Source organism: Nicotiana tomentosiformis, chromosome 4, assembly GCF_000390325.3.
Source record: "Nicotiana tomentosiformis chromosome 4, ASM39032v3, whole genome shotgun sequence".
NCBI classification, from domain to species: Eukaryota; Viridiplantae; Streptophyta; class Magnoliopsida; order Solanales; family Solanaceae; genus Nicotiana; species Nicotiana tomentosiformis.
In genome coordinates, this window is record NC_090815.1 from 9451355 (window position 1) to 9472004 (window position 20650).

The window sequence follows — 20650 nt, forward strand, 5'->3', positions numbered from 1 at the left end:
TGACGATCTGAGTAGTTTTCAACCGCTCTTTTATGATCTTAACCTTTTCCGTAGCCTGATGCACAAGGTCTGGTCCTATTAGTTCAGCTTCTCCAACATCGAACCACCCAATCGGCGACCTACATCTTCTACCATACAAGGCCTCAAACGGTGCCATCTGAATACTGGCATGGAAGCTGTTGTTATAAGCAAATTCTATGAGGTGCAAATGATCATCCCAGCTACCCGTGAAGTCAAGTACACACGCACGCAACATGTCCTCAAGCGTCTAAATAGTCCGCTCTGCTTTCCCGTCAGTCTGTGGATGGAAAGCCGTGCTAAGATTTACCTGCGTACCCAAACCTTGCTAAAATTTCTTCCAGAAATTAGCTGTGAATTGGGCCCCTCGATCGGAAATGATGGAAACTGGAGTGCCATGAAGCCTGACTATTTCCTTGATATACAATTGAGCATATTTTTCCGTAGTGTCGGTGGATTTAACTAGTAAGAAGTATGCTGATTTCGTGAGTCGGTCCACGATCACCCAAATTGAGTCAAACTTACGCGGAGTGCGCGGTAACCCTACCACAAAATCTATGTTGATCATTTCCCATTTCCACATTGGAATTTCCATACTCTGAGCTAACCCACCGGGCCTTTGATTCTCGGCCTTCACTTGTTGACAGTTTGAACAGTTTGCCACAAAGTCCGCCACACCCCTCTTCATGTTATTTCACTAGTAAACTTCCTTGAGGTCATGATACATGTTTGTAGAATCCGGGTACACGGAATATCTAGAAGTATGAGCTTCTGTCATGATTCTTTCCCGAAGACCATCTACGTGGGGAAGACATAGTCGTCCTTGGTACCGTAATGTACCGTCATCCATGCCAAGAGAAAAAGCTGTACTCTTATGTTTATGAATCTCTTCCTTCAGTTGCACCAACACTGGATCACTGTATTGCTTCTCCTTGACCTCCGTCACAAGCGGTGATTCCGCCCTATTCTGCACAATCACTCCTCCTTCATTAGAGTCCGCAAGACAAACTCCCAAACTGGCCAAATGGTGAACCTCCCGGACCAAGGGCCTTTGACATGCCTCCAAGTGAGCCAAACTACCCATAGATTTCTGACTAAGAGCATCCGCCACCACATTAGCTTTCCCCGGATAATACAAAATGTCGATGTCATAATCTTTGAGCAACTCAAGCCACCTTCTCTGCCTTAAGTTCAATTCCTTCTGTTTGAAAATGTATTGAAGACACTTGTGGTCCGTGAATACATCTATATGGACTCCATACAAATAATGACGCCAAATTTTTAATGCAAAAACCACCGCCGCAAGCTCTAAGTCGTGAGTTGGATAGTTCTTTTCATGATTCTTAAGTTGCCTTGAAGCATATGCTATAACCTTACCATGTTGCATTAATACACACCCAAGACTGATCCTTGAAGCATCGCAATAGACCACAAACCCCTCGATACCCTCTGGCAGGGTCAATACCGACGCCGAAGTCAATCTTGATTTCAATTCCTGGAAACTCCTTTCACAAGCATCGGACCACTGGAACTTAACCGCCTTCTGCGTCAATTTAGTCAATGGAGAGGCAAGAGTGTAGAACCCCTCCACAAACCTCCTATAATACCTGGCCAAACCCAAGAAACTGCGAATCTCTATTGGAGTAGTAGGTCTAGGCCAATCCTTCACCGTTGCAATCTTTTGAGGATCAACCTTAATTCCTTCTCCGGAGACGACATGACTCAGGAATGTAACAGATTCAAGCCAAAATTCACATTTCGAGAACTTTGCATACAAGTGGTGGTGATGAAGAGTCTATAGAATTGCACTGAGGTGGTCGGCGTGATTCTCTCGACTTTGTGAATATACAAAGATGTCGTCAATGAATACTATCACAAAAGAGTCAAGAAACGGCCTGAAGACTCGATTCATAAGATCCATGAAAGCTGTCGGGGCATTTATTAGCCCGAAAGACATTACCAAAAATTCAAAGTGCCCATACCGGGTTCTGAAAGCTATTTTTGGAATATCCTGCTCCCTTACCTTCAATTGATGGTACCCGGACCGCAAATCAATTTTAGAGAAGAACTTAGCACCTTGTAATTGATCAAACAAATCATCTTTTCTAGGCAATGGGTATTTATTTTTGATTGTGACTTTGTTGAGTTACCGGTAATCAATACACATCCACAGTGATCCATATTTCTTCCTGACAAAGAGAACCGGTGTGCCCCAAGGCGACACACTCGGTCGGATGAAACCTTTCTCTAGCAAATCCCTTAGTTGTTCCTTTAGCTCTTTAAATTCTGCTGGCGCCATTCTATAAGGTGGAATGGATACAAGCTGCGTGCCTGGTATCACATCAATCCCAAAATCAATCTCCCTGTCTGGAGGAATTCCAGGGAGCTCATCCGGAAATACATCGGGGAATTCATTCACAATTGGTACAGATTCAAGGGTAGGCACCTCAGCAGTGGTGTCCGTAACTCTGACCAAATGGTAAATATACCCCTTCCTGATCATCTTTGTGGCCTTAAGGTAAGAAATAAACCTACCTTTTGGCATAACATTATTCCCCTCCCACTCAACAACTGGCTCGTTAGGAAACTCGAGCCTCATAATTCTGGCTCGGCAATCAAGTTTGGCAAAACATGAATAAAGCCAATCAATTCCCATTATTACATCAAAATCAATCATCCCTAGTTCAATAAGATCGACCATGGTATCCCAACCACGCACCGTGACAACACAATCCCTATAAACCCGTGCGGCCATAATAGACTCGCCGACCGGAGTAGATACAGAGAACGGCTCATGAAGTTGTTCCGGTTCTATCCCGAAACTCGTAGCAACATAAGGAGTAACATAGGACAAAGAAGATCCGGGATCAATAAGGGCATACACATCATAAGATTGAATAGTCAATATACCTGTGACGACATCTGGGGAAGCCTCGGCACTCTATCGACCACTCATAGCATGGAATCGGCTGGGTCCTCCCAAACTCTGTGCACCACTCCTAGCTGCACCACGCCCTGTGGGTGCTGGAGAGCCTCGAGCTGGAGGGGGTGCTGAAGATGTAGCAGCTGTAGGACTGGATGACTGAGCTGTGCTCCTGCCTGCACCTTGACGGGATGCATGACACTCCCTCTGAATATGACCTCTCATTCCGCATCCGTAACATACTGACATGTCCAGGTAGCAGACTCCCGAATGTATCCTCCCACACTTAGGGCATCGGGCCCTCTGCTGCTTCTGGAATCTCTCTCCTAGTCGGCCCTGATGGTGGGACCCCCTGCTGCCCTGACCGGGCCTAAAGTGACTCTCTTGCTGCTGACTGTGCCCTGATGGCAGGGCACTAGCTGAAGACTGATTATAAGACTGGGACGGCCCTGATGATCCTCCCCGAAAAGCTGATCTCCCACCTTTGAACGAATCCCCAAGGTTGCCCATTGATCGGGCCCTACTACTACTTTTCCATTCCATCCTGAGCTTTAACGTTCGAGCCTCCATAACTTGGGCAAATGCCACTATCCTTCCATAGTTTATGTCAGAATTTACAGCAGCTGTGGCAGCCTCATTAATAACCAAAGTGCTAAGACCCTGCACAAATTGACGCACTCTTGCCTCCATAGTCGGCATCATATGAATAGCAAACTTTGACAGGCGCACGAATTCCACGTGATACTCCCACACATTCCTACCACCCTGTTTAAGGGTCTCAAACTCCACAGCACGGTCTGCCTTAGTCTCGGAAGGCAAGAAATGGTCTATAAAGGCATCCAAGAACTCATTCCATCTCGCCGGAGGGCTCCCTTCCTCACGGGAATCTTCCCATATCTCAAACCAGGAATATGCCACCTCGTTCAGACGATAAGAGGCCAACTCTACTCCCTCTACTTCAGTAGCACGCATAACTCGGAGAGTCTTATGCATCTCATCAATGAAATCCTGAGGGTCTGCCCCGGGATCAGTACCTGTGAACACTGGAGGGTCTAACTGAAGGAACCTGTTTACCCTGGAACCAGAAGAATCCTCTTGCGAGCTAAATAAGGTGGGTGCAACATTTGACCTCTGGTCCTGAGAAGCTACTAATTGAGCCGGCATCTTAATAGCTCCCCTAAGATCCCCATCAGAAATACCGGGACCTGGAGCTGGGGCTGGAGGTGGAATAGGTATATCGGCGAGAGGGATTGTGGCATCCTCCACAGGTGTAGGAACTGTGGTAGTCTGTTCTGGAGTAGACGAATCAGGCAGTGTGATAGTAGGGGGATTATCCTCACCCGCATTATCAAGTAAGGGATCAACAGCCACTCCTAGTGTGGCATTGGCTTCTTGGCCAATTCTCGCTCTCTTCTTAGGTGCCATTTACTGAAAGTTAGAACAATGCACGAGTTAGGGGAAAATAACCTCACGTTCTGCTCTATCGCACGATATAGAACAACAATGAAGGGTATCATTCTTAAATGTCCAAGTAGCCCGCTAATTATAGATGTGGTCGACAACACACCGATAAGAAGGGCTCTACTAGACACGGCTCCGAGACATCCTAGGACACTTTAAAACCTTAGGCTATGATACCAAGTTTGTCATGCCCCAACCTCGGGGAGCGCAACCGGCGCTCAACCGAGTGGACCCGGTCGAGCAAGCCTATTAAACTTTTCCTACCCGACTCATTCATAATCCAAAAAAGGATCACATCACCATTTGTAAAACAGGGGAGCGGTCAGTTATATAAATATATAAACGTTGCTAGTCCATTTATCATTATATACATTATACCATAGTTGAGTTTCCAAAATACAACTCGATCCAACGACCACCCCAACATACATACATACATACATGACATATATAAACGTCTACGGAGCCTCTAAGAGTACAAAAGAGTAACATGACAATGCCGGAAACAACGCCCCGGCTATATCTCAAAATATGAAAACTTATACAAAAGAAGGACTACATGACCCCTAGGAGAAATGGGGCTCACCAAGACTGATGTGGGGAGAGAAAGAGAGCACCATCTATCTACGATCGGCACTGTCTGCAATGGAACCACCTACATCCATTCAAAGATGTAGCGCCCCCGGCAAAAGGGCCGTTAGTACTGTCGAATAGTACTAGTATGTAAGGCAAACACCAATCTTAGTAGAATGAACAGTGAAACCAAGAGAAGACAGTCATAATAATCAATAAGAATTTCATAGAAATACAAAGAAAACACCAAGTAAGGATCACATAGTTTCCAATTCAATCTTTCCATCTTTTTAGATTAATAATCTTTAGTGTCAAGGCCAAAAATCACAATGCCACCGTGTTTTTACACGGAGTCCGATCTCGGCCCGATCCACAATGTAAATCACAATGTAAATATCCATATCCATATCCACAATGTAAATCAATAATTCTAACATAAACACTACCATGTGTACAACATGGCATCCGATCTCGGCCCGATCGGCTAAACCATCTCACTTGAGACATAACATCTTTCAATTGTTCACTCAATTCACATTTCTTTCCCATCTTTCATTATATGGCACAAACAACCTTATTTATTAAGTAGTTCTTGGCACTTGGGAACATTTTACAATTCAAGTATTTTTCCCTTTTTATCCGTTCAAATAACATCATCATTCATGTCGATAAGTACCATCACATAAGGCATTGCACACATAAGGGAAGGAGCTTGGAAACAACATAATTACGTTCTCAAATAGCATGATGACATGGTAACCATCTAAAATAATTAGGGAACATAAATCTTTCAATCCAACACACTAAGGCAAACAATTCTAGTATGATCAAGTTAGAACTTACACCCATTATTCGGACACCAGGAGTTCGATTCTAGGAAGAAGAGAGTTAGCCATACATACCTCAATTGCGCCTCTTTAGACTCTACAATTTTACGGAACCCTTAGCAACCATAATCTATTTTAGCAATATACAAATTGAACCCAAAATTAGGAAAACGTTCATGGTTCTAGCTCACTTTTCCCCCCACTCTTTATCATACATGCATGCAAGATAAACCACCCTTATACCCATGAAGTATCACACTAGTATCCCATTATAGCTATGTTTGAAATTAAGAGCTGGGGTGATGAAGTCTTACCCCTTTGGATGAAGAATTGGTACTCTACTTGAATATTTTCAAAGGTTCAAGTGATGATTGAAGATCAATTTGATGAAAACTTAGGCCCTCCCTCTTGAACCCTCTCTCTCACTCACTCTAGAAATATTAGAAAATGAGCTCAAAATAGACCTAAGGGGTATTTTAACGGAATGGGGGTCGGGTTTTAAATTAAGGAAAAATGGTGCCCCAACACAGGTCTGCAGTCGCATATGCGACCGCATAATGGTTATGCAGTCCGCAAAGTAACTACAGAAATGGCCCTCAGGGGCCTAAACTTTCAACTCAGGTATGCGACCAGTATGCGGTCCGCATACTTGTTCTGCAGTCGCATAATGCACCACAGAACTCCCTCCGCAAAAACCCAGGAGGAAAATATGCGACCGATATGCGGTCCGCATATCGATTATGCGGTCCACATATCGATTATGCAGTCGCATAATCGACCGCAAAACTTACCTCAAATTAGCCAAACTTACTGCTTCACTCTGAGGACATTATGCGGTCCGCAGAGTGATTATGCGGCCGCATAATGGACCGCAGAAATGCTTTCTTCTGCGAAATATTTTCCTCTAAGTCCGAAGGGTAGTGTTTAGTCTAAAAAGTCCGAAACTCTGAGTTTTTGGTTAATAGTTTTACGGGTCCTCACATCCTCTTACCCCAATCACTTAAAAACTCCCAAAGGTGCCCTTCATTGAATAACCGGGCTACTTCCTCTCTTAACTATCTGCAATCTTCCATTCTATGGCATGGGTACCATGACACTTGCACATTTGGTTGGGATTTCTCTGAGCCGGATCGGTCTGAAAAGGTCAAGGCCATTTAGTATCTTTGATGCATCCGATAGCCGATACGATGGCGAATGCATCAACATTGAAGTTATATTCCGACAATCGTGGTGCTTCTTTAGGCCCGGTATGCCGGTCGAAACTATTCTTTCTCATGAGCCTTCGAGAGCTCTAGCCTCGATCATTTCTCCTTTCACCTCGTACAGGTTTGTGCCCTGGTCTATTGCCCCTACGATCTTCATTATACAGCTGGTATCGATCCCTGTTCAACCTTGGTTCTCGATCAATGTCCCGTTTGGTTCTGTCAACATGCCTGATAGGATAAACGGACCCGGATGGAGCCCCTAGCAGGTCATTTTCGACTTTAATCTTTGATTGATATCGATTATGTACATCGGCCCAGGTAACAGTCGGGTACTCAATCAAGTTTAGTTTCAACTGCTGTGAAGCCACTGAACTTCGTTCATTTAGTCCTTGAGCGAAAGCCTGAACGGCCCAATCATCTGTGACCGGTGGTAGATCCATTCGTTCCATTTGAAAATGAGACACAAACTCTCTGAGCATCTTGTTATCTTTCTGTTTTAACTTGAAAAGATCCGGCTTCCTAGTCTCGACCTTTATGGCTTCGGCGTGTGCTTTTACAAAAGAATTTGCAAGCATGGCAAAATAATCGATAGAGTTAGGTGGTAAATTATGGTACCATATCATCGCTCCCTTTGACAGGGTCTCCCCAAATGTTTTCAGCAAAACAGACTCGATCTCATCATCTTCTAAGTCATTCCCTTTGATAGCACACATATAAGAGGTTACATGCTCGTTTAGATCGGTTATTCCGTTGTACTTTGGTATTTCGGGCATACGAAATCTTTTAGGGATTGATTTTGGGGCCGCGCTCTGAGGAAAAAGCTTTTGCAAGAACTTCTTTGAATCCAGTCCCTTCAGTATCGGGGGCGCCCCGGGAATTTGGTCTACCCTAGAATTATAGGTTTCGGCCTTTTTATCGTTTGCTTCGATCTTTTTTTTCCGTGACTCTATCCGTTTTGTCAATTCCTCGAGTATTTTTATGATTTCGGGGTTAGTCCCTGATTCTGTTCATTTGACCTTACCACGGCTGGCCCCGTTCTGTGGGTGACTTCTTGAGGTGGACCGGGCTCAGCCCTTCTTGGTGCCTGGGTTTGGCTCTGCAACTGAGCTATTGCCACATGTTAAGCTTACAGCATTTCGAAGATCATTCGTAGGCTAATCCCGTCTTCTCTGATATTTTGGGTATTTCGAGCTGCAGATCGGGTTCTACCATGGACGCTGTTTGCGGGACTAGTATGCTGGTTTGCGTCGATGACCACATGAGAATTAACGTCAATCGGAACTACGACCCGAGTCCCAACGGGGTCAGCAAGTGACCTTGCATCACCGGGCGTCATATTGTTATTCTCAACTTGATGGCCAGATCCGTTGTCGGTATGCACTGGGAGTAATTGAGAGTTCGTCATCATTAGCCTGAAATCAAAGACACTTCAAAAAACAAGTGTAAAATTATATGTTTTATAGAGATTTGTACCAAATAATCACTATTATCCTAGGCCCCACGGTGGGCGCCAAACTGTTTGCCCGAAAATGGATAACAATTGATTTATGCGCGGCTCTAAGGATACATAATATCACTTGGTACAAATTGAGAAAATATGTATATTGATGTTGAAATAAATGCAAAACAAATGAATCAATTAGTCTTGGCCCTCAAGTTCGATCACCCTCGAACCAAATGAAGATTCCGCTAGTATATGAACAGAGCAACAAAATATTGAGGCTGAAAGAAGGCAATGTATTGCTTTGTATTGCATGAATGAATCTCCCATCTACGAATGATCATACTCCCTTATTATAATAGGAAGTGCTACTCTTAATATAATTCTAAATACATTAAGGAATCCCATGATAGATTAATTAATTGGCCCATCCTTGATATGCAAACGGGATTTCCGCTGAGATTCTCGCCCAATTGCGGATATTCCGGCTTTCTGTTTTTTGGCTCGATAAACTTTCCTCGATCTTGACCGGTCTCTATTTTGTTCGATCTCGATCTTGACCGGTCTTTATTTTACTCGATCTCGATCTTGACCGATCTCGATCTTGATCGGTCTCTGGGTCACGAGCCGGGCAACCTAATTTCGTATCATGCTCGGTATCACATGAGGTTGAACCTTGGTCTATCATATTCCAGTCTCGATTAGTCATACGAAGGGCAAGCTCGGTTTTAAGCGTATACAACCGTCTAATTGATGAGGCTATGGTATAGTTTGTGTTGGTACACTTTATTAAGTCTAGGGTTCATGAGAAGTCTTCTATAATTTAAATAGAAATTTGAATGCAAGTTGACCTATAGGTCACATGTTTCAGCAGTGAAATCAGCCACTAACGCTTGTATTAGGATAGACTGCCTACGTCACACTTCCTAAGATGCGGACCTTTCCCAAATACTGCGTAACGCGAAATGCTTTGAATATGAGACTACCTTTTTTTTTAAGTTAGAAAATGTTAATCTATAGCACTCGAATAGAACATGTCCAAATGAAGTGAAATGTGCGAAGAGATTCATACACTTGTCTGCAAGTCTTGAACTAACATGGAATTGAGAATTAATTATTGTTGTGTTGCTGTCATGCAACCAAATTACACAGTACTATATTTACTGGTCCCCTTCTTCCTTTTGATGAACAAACAATCGCAAACAATCGAGCATATTGCCATATCAAAGTTCTGCTCCTCTTTTTTTTTTTTTTTTTTTTTAAGAAGGGAATCCGCAGCCGTTATAACTTTTGCACATCCTTTGCCCTACGGATGAACACTTTGTGTGCACTGGGTAAATCTCTCATATGTAATAACTTGCACACATGAGATGTAAATCGCAGTAGGCAAGCCCTGTGCGACAGACTCAAACCAGAAGGCATTGAGGGAGGAATCGATCACAGATCATTCGTATGGATAACCTCCTTCCAAACCAATTGTGCAACCCCAAAGGGTAGTTCAGCTTTTTTTTTTATATACTTTCTTTTGTCTCTTTTGCTTTTACCTAAACTCAATTAGTTAATACTCATGTTTTTGGGACTTTAAAATCGGAACCACTCCATGCATTATTCCACACTAATTAAACCGAGGAAATATTGTCAAAAATCAGTGGTCCTTAGTTTCTTTGGTTAATGCAAGCTTCCAATACGTAATTTTTTGTGGTATTACATCACTTTTAGTCGCGTCGGAAATTATTTAAATTCGGTAGCCGAAAAGTGGTATAAAATTTGAATAATTTTTATATATAACATACATATATATATATATATATATATATATATATATATATATATATATAAAATATATTTTTTTAAACTATTATTTAAAGAGCGGCTATATACAATGTCATTTTCCTTAAATTTTTCTCACTGTGACTTTGTTTGTGTCTTCGCGTCTATCTTGTGCACCTGGAAAACTTTACATACTATTCGGCCAAATTTTTATACTGCAAGCCTAATCTCTTTACTATCCCATTATTCCCACTAAAGTGGGATTCTTCCTAAAAAGTTAATTTTGTATCGGACACGTGCAATGAGTTAAAGCGAAAATCTAAACGAAATGATCAATAAGTTAAATTGTCAATAACTTAATTTAATTGATTAATATCTGAATTTAACATAGAAAATTAAATAAGGTTTAATGGAAGAATTTCGAAATTGAACTAAGAATACAATTGTGAATTTTTAATGAAATAATTCGTAATTTATTATGATTGATATTAATTTTGAATTTTTGGATTAATTCCATTATAAAGCCATTTTAAATAAATTATGTGGTCCTTATTGTATTTGAATAATTTGAAACTAAAAGGAAAACCTTTTTTTTGGTGGAAAAGAAAACCCAACAAGTTTTGAGAAAAGATTTTAACCTTTAAAACATGGCCTACATAGAGGAAAGCTTTTTCCATCGGTGGTAGATGTTTTTCTCTCTGATTTTGGAGGAAAATTTGTCATACGAAATTCGCAATTTCGATTATTATTCGGGCAACACAGTAGAAGATCGTAAAATATTTGGAGATCGTAATCGCTTGGTGGTGGTGATCCCGTTAAGTTGTTGTGAAACTGGAGGGTCACATGATTGGCGAGTTTTATTTATGCTTCAAGAAATAACCCGTACAATCTCGTATATATTCTAGTTATATAGAATATACGTGATTACGATATTAAGATAACTTCCGCCATATAATAATCAAACAGCGACACCATAACAAACATAACAAAGTAAATGCATATAGAGCCATACGAAGTACCAAGTTGTAGTCTTCATTTTTTCCTTTTGTTTCTATTTCCGTTTTGGACATGCACTTAAATCATACTACGTTGGTAGGTGCAACTTGTTTTAGCTATGCCCAAAATGCAAAGTATTGGAATGGTGCCATGTGTTCACCGTTCTCAAAAGTTTCAAATAAGATCTATGTCTTTGGAAGACATTAATTAGACAATGATAAATAATTGATGAATATAATAAGGACAGTGACAATGTCTATGTCTAGTTACGGCTCCAACTACAAGAATATTATTGAGTCATCCATCCACAACGTGGAGGAGAGTCTTGACGTAACCGGTAACGTTATTGTCATGTGACCAAAAAGTTACAGGTTCGAGCCGTGAAAACAGCTTCTTGCAGAAATGTAGGGTAAGGCTGCGTACAATAGACCCTTGTGGTCCGACCCTTCCCCGGACCCCGTATATAGCGGGAGGTTAGTACGCCAGACTCTCCTTTTTTATTCACAATGAATGAAGTTCAAGGGCTCAAAGTTGATTAATCGACAGATGGACAATAGTGAAGACAAATGAACCAAACTTAGCATCTACTAATTTAAGTTGTTTCTTCTTCATTTTGAGCTGGAACTGCATGCCAACACACATAAGCAATCATGCATAGGTAAGACAGGTTTCTCTTGCTTATAACTATTTGTTTGATTGATGATTGATATTGTGATATTTTCCTTTCTGAACCAGCAACAACAATGCAATTATTTCCTTTGTTGATTCTTAAACTAAAAATCATAGTTAAGTTTAAGAGATTAGATTTTTTTTTCGATTACAAGTTCGAGAGGTTAGATAATAAGTACTGCATATCAGTTTCGAAATATAGTTCGAACTCCTAATTAACATGTTGTGCTCTAAATTTATCAGTGAACTTAATATAGATGAGCATTTTTTGCGCTTGCAAATTAAATTTGGGCAGTGTGACCACTTTTTGTGGTGATCATATAGCAAGGTCCTCCGTGGCGGCATGAGTCGCTGCCAACGCCTCTTTTGCAGAAGCGGAGCCAAGATTTTAAGTTTACGTGTTCTGAAATTATTACGGAACTATAGTTCGTCTTAGTTACTGAGTTCATAATTAAATATTTATATATATTTAATGAATTTTTTATACAAATATAATGTTTAAACAAAAGGTTCGACTGAATCCGTACCTAATGAGCTAGCTCTGCCTCTGCTCTTTTGTGGATAATTTTTGTGGGGTTTTATTCTTTATTGAAATGCTATTATTTTTCGGAACTGGGCGAATATAACTAAGGGGTGAAATGCAAGGGAGATGCATGAGCTGTAATGTGCTGTTTCTTATTCGAAGTTTGGTTTGTCGTATTAAAATTAGAATATAGTGTAAAATTTTAAATAGGTGTTTGCTTTTTTACTCAAAATGGAAGATTGTGTTGCCATATGAGTCTTAATTTTGTCATTTTACTTGATTTATTCATATATTACAGTAGTTTTCTATTCCACACAAAATAATATAGGATTATGCGAAAAAGAAATATAGGAACTAAACAATATTGGATTAACAATTTTAAGTTTGATCCATCATTTCTCCCAATGGTACCAACCAGACGTTACTTAAGTGTTTAACACGTGTCAATATATTTTTATCTTAATTTCTAAAATATTTAGAAAATGTTAAAAGGGGGTCAATCCAAAATAGGTAGTGACAACAGAGGACGGAAACAAAGGTCAGTTTTCCTCAACACAAAAATTCTTGGGATATAATGCTTCTAGCTTGCAATTGCTAACATACATACACTTACTTTTGGTACAGGAAGTAAAAAGTTAGAACTATTCATGACATGTCTACGTACAAACCAAATTATAATATATCGACACTATTTATAAATGTTTTGGAAATTAATATACAATTATAAAAACTAGATTCAGAAGCAAATATTTATAGATATTTAGTGGATTTATAAATAGATGTGCATGCTTGGGCAAAAGTTACTGAACTCACGAGAATCCGTAGAGACAACTCTAAATCCGCCCCTATGAGTGATGTAGTGAGAGGAGAAAACTCATGATAGGATCCATCAAACCTTAATTACAGGTTTCAGGTTCGAGCTTGTAAATAATATTCCCTTTTAATAAATCTTACACAAGAATTTGAATTTATGTGACTGCAATACGAGTACATTACAACAATAACAATCCAGTAAAATCTCACTAGTGGGGTTTGGAGAGGGTAGTATGTACGTAGACCTTACTCCTACCCGAGGAGTAGAAAAGAGGTTTCCGAAAGACCCTCGGCTCAAGGAAAAGAAAAGAAAAGAAAAAAGAGAGAAAAAAGACAATACGAGTACATTGCGTGGGAAATAAAAATAAAAGTTGGTCAATGATTTGTCCAAACAACACACCGATAAGAAGGGCTCTACTAGACACGGCTCCGAGACATCCTAGGACACTTTAAAACCTTAGGCTTTGATACCAAGTTTGTCACGCCCCAATCTCGGGGAGCGCGACCGGCGCTCAACCGAGTGGACCCGGTCGAGCAAGCCTATTAAACCTTTCCTACCCGACTCATTCATAATCCAAAAAAAGGATCATATCACCATTTGTAAAACAGGGGAGAGGTCAGTTATATAAATATATAAACGTTGCTAGTCCATTTATCATTATATACATTATACCATAGTCGAGTTTTCAAAATACAACTCGATCCAACGACCACCCCAACATACATACATGACCCACATAAACGTCTACGGAGCCTCTAAGAGTACAAAAGAGCGACATGACAATGCCGGAAATAAGGCCCCGGCTATACCTCAATATATAAAAACTTATACAAAAGAAGGACTACATGACCCCTGGGAGAAATGGGGCTCACCAAGACTGCTGTGGGGAGAGAAAGAGAGCACCATCTATCTGTGATCGGCACTGTCTGCAATGGAACCACCTACATCCATTCAAAGATGTAGCGCCCCCGGCAAAAAGGACGTTAGTATTGTCGAATAGTACTAGTATGTAAGGCAAACACCAATCTTAGTAGAATGAACAGTGAAACCAAGAGAAGACAGTCATAATAATCAATAAGAATTTCATAGAAATACAAAGAAAACACCAAGTAAGGGTCACATAGTTTCCAATTCAATCTTTCCATCTTTTTAGATTATAATCTTTAGTGCCAAGGCCACAAATCACAATGCCACCGTATTTTTACACGGAGTCCGATCTCGACTCGACCGGCTAAGCCATCTCAAGTGAGACATATCCATATCCACAATGTAAATCAATAATTCCAACATAAACACTACAATGTGTATAGCATGGCGTCCGATCTCGGCCCGATCGGCTAAACCATCTCACCTGAGACATAACATCTTTCAATTGTTCACTCAATTCATATTTCTTTCCCATCTTTCATTATATGGTACAAACAACCTCATTTATTAAGTAGTTCTTGGCACTTGGGAACATTTTACAATTCAAGTCTTTGTCCCTTTTTATCCGTTCAAATAACATCATCATTCATGTCGATAAGTACCATCATATAAGGCATTGCACACATAAGGGAAGGAGCTTGGAAACAACATAATTACGTTCTCAAATAGCATGATGACATGGTAACCATCTAAAACAATTAGGGAATATAAATCTTTCAATCCAATACACTAAGTCAAACAATTCTAGTATGATCTAGTTAGAACTTACACCCATTATTCGGACACAAGGAGTTCGATTCTAGGAAGTAGAGAGTTAGCCATACATACCTCAATTGCGCTTCTTTAGACTCTACAATCTTCCGGAACCCTTAGCAACCATAATCTCTTTTAGCAATATACAAATTGAACCCAAAATTAGGAAAACGTTCATGGTTCTAGCTCACATTTCCCCCCACTCTTTATCATACATGCATCCAAGATAAACCACCCTTATACCCATGAAGTATCACACTAGTATCCCATTATAGCTATGTTTGAAATTAAGAGCAGGGGTGATGAAGTCTTACCCTTTTGGATGAAGAATTGGTACTCTACTTGAATATTTCCAAAGCTTCAAGTGATGATTGAAGATCAATTTGATGAAAACTTAGGCCCTCCCTCTTGAACCCTCTCTCTCTCACTCACTCTAGAAACATCAGAAAATGAGCTCAAAATAGACCTAAGAGGTATTTTAACGGAATGGGGGTCGAGTTTTAAATTTAGAAAAATGGTGCCCCAACACAGGTCTGCAGTCGCATATGCGACCGCATAATGGTTATGCAGTCCGCAAAGTGACCACAGAAATGGCCCTCAGGGGCCTAAACTTTCGACTCAGGTATGCGACCAATATGCGGACCGCATACTTGTTCTGCAGTCGCATAATGCACCGAAGAACTCCCTCCGCATAAACTCAAGAAGAAAATATGCGACCGATATGCGGTCGCATAATCGACCGCAAAACTTACCTCAAATTAGCCAAACTTACTGCTTCACTCTGCGGCCATTATGCGATCCGCAGAGTGATTATGGGGCCGCATAATGGACCGCAGAAATGCTTTCTTCTGCGAAATATTTTCCTCTAAGTCCGTAGGGTACTGTTTAGTTTAAGAATTCCGAAACTCCGAGTTTTTGGTTAAAAGTTTTACGGGTCCTCACATCCTCTTACCCCAATCACTTAAAAACTCCCAAAGGTGCCATTCATTGAATAATCGGGCTACTTCCTCTCTTAACTATCTGCAATCTTCCATTCTATGGCATGGGTACCATGACACTTGCACATTAGGTTAGGATTTCTCTGGACCGGATCGGTCTGAAAAGGTCGAGGCCATTTAGTATCTTTGATGCGTCCGATAGCCGATACGATGGCGAATGCATCAACATTGAAGTTATATTCCGACAATCGTGGTGCTTCTTTAGGCCCGGTATGCCGGCCGAAACTATTCTTTCTCATGAGCCTTCGAGAGCTCTAGCCTCAATCATTTCTCCTTTCACCTCGTACAGGTTTGTGCCCTGGTCTGTTGTCCCTACGATCTTTATTATACGGCTGGTATCGATCCCTGTTCAACCTTGGTTCTCGATCAATGTCCCATTTGGTTCTGTCAACATGCCTGATAGGATAAACGGACCCGGATGGAGCCCCCAGCAGGTCGTCTTCGACTCTAATCTTTGATTGATATCGATTATGTACATCGGCCCAGGTAACAGCCGGGTACTCAATCAAGTTCAGTTTCAACTGCTGTGAAGCCACTGAACTTCGTTCATTTAGTCCTTGAGTGAAAGTTTGAACGGCCCAATTATCTGTGACCGGTGATAGATCCATTCGTTCCATTTGAAAACGAGACACAAACTCTCTGAGCATCTCGTTATCTTTCTGCTTTAACTTGAAAAGATTCGGCTTCCTAGTCTCGACCTTTATGGCTTCGGCGTGTGCTTTTACAAAAGAATTTGCAAGCATGGCAAAATAACCGATAGAGTTAGGTGTTAAATTATGGTACCATATCATCGCTCCTTTTGACAGGGTCTCCAAAAATGTTTTCAGCAAAACAGACTCGATCTCGTCATCTTCCAAGTCGTTCCCTTTGATAGCACACATATAAGAGGTTACATGCTCGTTTAGATCGGTCATTCCATTGTACTTTGGTATTTCGGGCATACGAAATTTTTTAGGGATCGATTTTGGGGCCGCGCTATGAGGAAAAAGCTTTTGCAAGAACTTCTTTGAATCCAGTCCCTTCAGTATCAGGGGCGCCCCGGATATTTGGTCTACCCTGAAATTATAGGTTTCGGCCTTTTTATCGTTTGCTTCGATCTTTTTTTTCCGTGACTCTATCCGTTTTGTCAATTCCTCGAGTATTTTTATGATTTCGGGGTTAGTCCCCGATTCATGTTCATTTGACCTTACCACGGCTGGCCCCGTTCTGTGGGTGACTTCTTGAGGTGGACCGGACTCAGCCCTTCTTGGTGCCTGGGTTTGGCTCTGCAACTGAGCTATTGCCACATGTTGAGCTTGCAGCATTTCGAAGATCATTCGTAGGCTAATCCCGTCTTTTCCGATATTTTGGGTATTTCGAGCTGCAGATCGGGTTCTACCATGGACGTTGTTTTCGGGACTAGTATGCTGGTTCGCGTCGATGACCACATGTGAATTAACGTCAATCGAAACTACGGCCCGAGTCCCAACGGGGTCAGCAAGTGACCTTGCATCACCGGGAGTCATGTTGTTATTCTCACCTTGATGGCCAGATCCGTTGTCGGTATGCACTGGGAGTAATTGAGAGTTCGTCATCTTTAGCCTGAAATCAAAGACACTTCAAAAAACAAGTGTAAAATTATATGTTTTATAAAGATTTGTACCAAATAACCACTATTATCCTAGATCCCACGGTGGGCGCCAAACTGTTTGCCCGCAAAATGGATAATAATTGATTTATGCGCGGCTCTAAGGATACGTGATATCACTTGGTACAAATTGAGAAAATATGTATATTGATGTTGAAATTAACTGTAAAAGAAATAAATGCAAAACAAATAAATCAATTAGTCTTGGCCCTCAAGTTCGATCACCCTCGAACCAAATGAAGATTCCGCTAGTATATGAACAGAGCAACAAAATAATGAGGCTGAAAGAAGGCAATGTATTGCTTTGTATTGCATGAATGAATCTCCCATCTACAAATGATCATACCCCATTTTTATAGTAGGAAGTCCTACTCTTAATATAATTCTAAATACATTAAGGAATCCCATGATAGATTAATTAATTGGCCCATCCTTGATATGCACCGGGATTTCCGCTGAGATTCTCGCCCAATTGCGGATATTCCGGCTTTCTATTTTTTGGATCGATAAACTTTTCTCGATCTTGGCCGATCTCGATCTTGACCGGTCTCTATTTTGTTCGATCTCGATCTTGACCGGTCTTTATTTTACTCGATCTCGATCTTGACCGATCTCGATCTTGATCGGTCTCTGGGTCACGAGCCCGGCAACCTAATTTCGTATCATGTTCGGTATCACATGAGGTTGAACCTTGCTCTATCATATTCCAGTCTCGATTAGTCATACGAAGGGCAAGTTCGGTTTTAAGCGTATACAACCGTCTAATTGATGAGGCTATGGTATAGTTTGTGTTGGTACACTTTATTAAGTCTAGGGTTCATGAGAAGTCTTCTATAATTTAAATAGAAATTTGAATGCAAGTTGACCTATAGGTCACATGTTTCAGCAGTGAAATCAGCCACTAACGCTTGTATTAGGATAGACTGCCTACGTCACACTTCCTAAGATGCGGGCCTTCCCCAAATACTGCATAACACGAAATGCTTTGAACATTAGACTATCTTTTTTTTAAGTTAGAAAATGTTAATCTATAGCACTCGAATAGAACATGTCCAAGTGAAGTGAAATGTGCGAAGAGGATTCATACACTTGTCTGCAAGTCTTGAACTAACATGGAATTGAGAATTAATTATTGTTGTGTTGCTGTCATGCAACCAAATTACACAGTACTATATTTACTGGTCCCCTTCTTCTTCCTTTTGATGAACAAACAATCGCAAACAATCGAGCATATTGCCATATCAAAGTTCTGCTCCTCTTTTTTTTAAGAGTGGAATCCGCAGCAGCTATAACTTTTGCACATTCTTTGCCCTTCAGGTGAGCACTTTGTGTGCACTGGATAAATCTCTCATGTGTAATAACCTGCACACATGAGATGTAAACCGCAGTAGGCAAGCCCTGTGCGACAGACTCAAACAGAAGGCATTGAGAGAGAAATCGATCACAGGTCATCCGTATGGATAAACCCCTTCCAAACCAACTGTGAAACCCCAAAGGTAGTTCAGCTTTTTTTTTATATACTTTCTTTTATCTCTTTTGCTTTTACCTAAACTCAATTAGTTAATACTCATGTTTTTGGGACTTTAAAATCGGAACCACTCCATGCATTATTCCACACTAATTAAACCGAGGAAATATTGTCAAAAATCAGTGGTCCTTAGTTTCTTTCGTTAATGCAAGCTTCCAATACGTAATTTTTTGTGGTATTATATCACTTTTAGTCGCGTCGGAAATTATTTAAATTCGGTAGCCGTAAAGTGTATAAAATTTGAATAATTTTTATATATAACATACATATGTATATATATATATATATAAAAATATATTTTTTTCAAACTATTATTTAAAGAACGGCTATATACAATGTCATTTTCCTTAAATTTTTCCCACTGTGACTTTGTTTGTGTCTTCGCGTCTATCTTGTGCACCTGGAAAACTTTACATACTATTCGGCCAAATTTTTATACTGCAAGCCTAATCTCTTTACTATCCCATTATTCCCACTAAAGTGGGATTCTTCCTAAAAAGTTAATTTTGTATCGGACACGTGCAATGAGTTAAAGCGAAAATCTAAACGAAATGATCAATAAGTTAAATTGTCAATAACTTAATTTAATTGATTAATATCTGAATTTAACATAGAAAATTAAATAAGATTTAATGGAAGAATTTCGAAATTGAACTAAGAATACAATTGTGAATTTTTAATGAAATAATTCGTAATTTATTATGATTGATATTAATTTTGAATTTTTGGATTAATTCCATTATAAAGCCATTTTAAATAAATTATGTGGTCCTTATTGTATTTGAATAATTTGAAACTAAAAGGAAAACCTTTTTTTTGGTGGAAAAGAAAACCCAACAAGTTTTGAGAAAAGATTTTAACCTTTAAAACATGGCCTACATAGAGGAAAGCTTTTTCCATCGGTGGTAGATGTTTTTCTCTCTGATTTTGGAGGAAAATTTGTCATACGAAATTCGCAATTTCGATTATTATTCGGGCAACACAGTAGAAGATCGTAAAATATTTGGAGATCGTAATCGCTTGGTGGTGGTGATCCCGTTAAGTTGTTGTGAAACTGGAGGGTCACATGATTGGCGAGTTTTATTTATGCTTCAAGAAATAACCCGTACAATCTCGTATATATTCTAGTTATATAGAATATACGTGATTACGATATTAAGATAACTTCCGCCATATAATAATCAAACAGCGACACCATAACAAACATAACAAAGTAAATGCATATAGAGCCATACGAAGTACCAAGTTGTAGTCTTCATTTTTTCCTTTTGTTTCTATTTCCATTTTGGACATGCACTTAAATCATACTACGTTGGTAGGTGCAACTTGTTTTAGCTATGCCCAAAATGCAAAGTATTGGAATGGTGCCATGTGTTCACCATTCTCAAAAGTTTCAAATAAGATCTATGTCTTTGGAAGACATTAATTAGACAATGATAAATAATTGATGAATATAATAAGGACAGTGACAATGTCTATGTCTAGTTACGGCTCCAACTACAAGAATATTATTGAGTCATCCATCCACAACGTGGAGGAGAGTCTTGACGTAACCGGTAACGTTATTGTCATGTGACCAAAAAGTTACAGGTTCGAG

The 20650-nt window shown here is 40.2% G+C and overlaps 1 long non-coding RNA gene across 1 annotated transcript in view; it reads left to right on the forward strand.

The window, feature by feature from the left end:
* The window catches only part of LOC138908859 (uncharacterized), a 170210-nt gene extending 157843 nt beyond the window's left edge, over positions 1–12367 (forward strand). The window contains exon 2 of the long non-coding RNA XR_011415254.1: positions 11586–12367. This is a non-coding gene — a long non-coding RNA (uncharacterized lncRNA). The remainder of the gene's footprint in view (positions 1–11585) is intronic.
* Positions 12368–20650: the final 8283 nt, after the last annotated feature.